At 39.8% G+C, this 3,018-nt stretch overlaps 1 protein-coding gene across 21 annotated transcripts in view; it reads right to left on the bottom strand.

The window, feature by feature from the left end:
• Positions 1 to 3,018, bottom strand: part of Cadps (calcium-dependent secretion activator 1) — a 420,349-nt gene that overhangs the window by 417,044 nt on the left and 287 nt on the right. The gene's annotated exons all lie outside the window — the stretch shown is intronic.

Here is a 3,018-nt window from a genome sequence, read left to right as displayed (position 1 = left end):
CTTTCTCCTTCCTCTGTCTCTCTTTCTCTATCTATCTATCCCTTCCTCTATACATACTTCTCCCTTCCTATCTCTTGTACCTTCCTTTATCTCTCTCTCTCTCTCCTTCCTATCTCTCTCCCTTCCTCTAACTCTCACTCTTCCTATCTCTCTCCGTTCCCCTATATCTCTCACTCTCTCCCTTCCTCTTTCCATCTCTCTCTCTCTCTCTCTCTCTCTCTCTCTCTCTCTCTCTCTCTCTCTCTCTCTCTCTCTCTCTCTCTCTCTCTCTCTCTCTCTCTCTCCCCCTCCCTCCCTTCCTATATCTCTTTTCATCTCTAACCTTCTACTTCTCTTTGTGTTCCTTTCCCTCTTTTTTCCTGTCCTCCTCTTTCCTTCACTCGTGCCCTTATCCCTTTCCTCTCCCTCACTCCCACTCTCCTTCACTCCCTCTCCCTCACCCTCCCTCCTTCCCTCTCTCTCCCTCACCATTTCTTTCTTATTCTCCCACTCCTCTATCTCCTTCACCCTTACCCTGTTTCTTTCTCCTTCCCTCTAAACCTTCTTCCTCATTTTTTTTCATCCTCTTTGTATCTGCTTTTGTGTCTAGTTCAGTTTTCCTTTCTTTTCTATATATATATATATATATATATATATATATATATATATATATATATATATATATATATATACATCTTAACAATAATAATTCCAGTTAACAAATTTCTACCGAGTTCCAGAAACAAATGCGACAAGTAAACAACAACAAAAACGAATCCTGTTCACCATTCCTTGCTTTTAAGTTAAAAATGAAAATATTTCTCAGACTTACTAACTTCCATACCTATAAATAAAGAAATTAACAAGAAAAGCATGGTAGATAAGGCTATTTTAGAATGACCTTGAGAAGTACATTGGTGAGTAATAGTAAGTGTTGCCAGATATGAACTATTTCCTTCTGTAAGTGTGGTGAATATAATGGTTAATGGTTAATGGCTAATGAATAATGGTTGAGGGTTGATGTTAATGGTGATACTGGTGATACTGGTAATGCGGGGGTGGAGGAGGAATGGGAGAAGGCAGATATAAGAGTAATGATACAGGGCTAATTGTTACCAGATCTGTGTAACCTCGTTCTGTCAATATTGTGGTAATAATGATTACTTCTGTGTTTTGGTGGTGGTGGTGTTGTGGTGTGTGGTGTTGTGTTGTTGTGGTGGTGGTGTAGGAGTGGGAGTGATGTGATGTGGTGTGTTGTAGTGGTAGTTGTGGTGTGGTGTGGTGTGGTGTGGTGTGGTGGTGGTGGTAATGATGGTGTGGTGGTGGTGGAAATGTAGAAGTGGTAGTGGTGGTAGTAGTGGTGGTGTGCTGTGGTGGTGGTGACAGAGGAGGATGAGTAAGTAGGAAAAGAGGATAAAAATTATTGCAGACGAAGAAAAGCAGTCATTTCCGACCCCTCTTCCGCCATTTACATAAATACTTAAACTTCCTTCTTTCATTCTAATTCCAAATGAAAATTTACGATACTATGTAGACCTTTCCTACAGCTTAAAAGAAAAAAGACAATAAATCTGACAAGAAATATCAACAATATCCAATCTAACCTCGTAAACACAATAACCATCTCAAAATACACTTAGCATAACGACCCTAACAATCCTGATAAAATATAAACATTTTTACTCTTATACGTATTTCACCTCTTGCTTTCACCTATCAAAACTTCGCTTAGTATCTGGCTAATAAACTGACTAGCATCAGTCACAAACACTTCCTCGATTCGAAAATACCGGAGTGGTATTACCGTGAACATTAAGCCAATTAAAGTTCGTATTATTCTCGACAATTTTGCAGTTCGGAATGACCGTTACGATTTCGTCCGATTGAGCCCCAACATTCTTTCCTGTGAAATTTACATGTATACATTCACGTGAAGAGATTCGTTCGTGTGCACATACGAACCTCTGTACGTGCACAACATACACAATATTGAACACATTTACACTTATTCTTGTATATCTTCTGATACTGTCATAAATAATCTCACACATACACGTACACGCACAAGCTAAAGAAAACACACACATACATGCACGTACACTTACACGCACAAGTTAAAGCAAACACGCAAACACACACACACACACACACACACACACACACACACACACACACACACACACACACACACACACACACACACACACACACACACACCACACACACACACACACAGAAATGAAGGAAATAACAACTGTGACTTGATCGATAAGGTAATGTTTGGGGAAGCAGGCCTACACTACACTGCTGACTGCCTTGTTCGACATTACCTTTTCCTTGTTTATATTACGAATGTATTTAAAAGCCTACACAATAATAAATTGTTGAGATTACAATTCTCGACATTGTGGTGGTGCCAAAAGTGAATGTATATGTGCATCTAGTAATACATCATTCCCTTAATAATTTACGGAACATTCTACTGATACAGGGATAAGTATTTCGTATCTTTACTCCATATTCAGGCTCTTAAAACATTGCCAAAACATAAATACTCCTACTAGCAGTAATGCAGAGTAAGAATTCTCTCTTTATTTACTTCTAACCGGCTACCTACGTCAGTGCTGAACGTAAAACGCGTTATCACAGGAAGCAGAGATATGTCACAACAGCTGTACGAACATGTGTACACTCCTCTCCCATTCGCCGAGACTATGGGCAAGTACTATAAGTATGTTATGCATAACTATGTGCATTTTACGCGTATAAGTATGCTAGTGGGTTCTGAAGGGATATGGTTGACTTTCCACTAGGCGTTGCCAGTTCTGTAAGCGGGGAAAATTACATAAAGTGATTTCGTACATCATGGCATTCATAAACACGACAGTGACAAACTCCTCTTTCCTTCTGGCTAATATTGGGATCTAAAGACCGAAAATATCCCGATAGAATGGATAAAACAGCGAGGAAGCAAGACGAAACACCAATAATCCACTGTTCTTCCACCCTGACTCGCCTGAAACGCCAAGTCTCCCCTCC

The sequence above is a fragment of the Penaeus vannamei genome, chromosome 6, assembly GCF_042767895.1.
Source record: "Penaeus vannamei isolate JL-2024 chromosome 6, ASM4276789v1, whole genome shotgun sequence".
NCBI lineage: Eukaryota > Metazoa > Arthropoda > Malacostraca > Decapoda > Penaeidae > Penaeus > Penaeus vannamei.
This window is presented reverse-complemented; position numbering and strand designations above follow the sequence as displayed.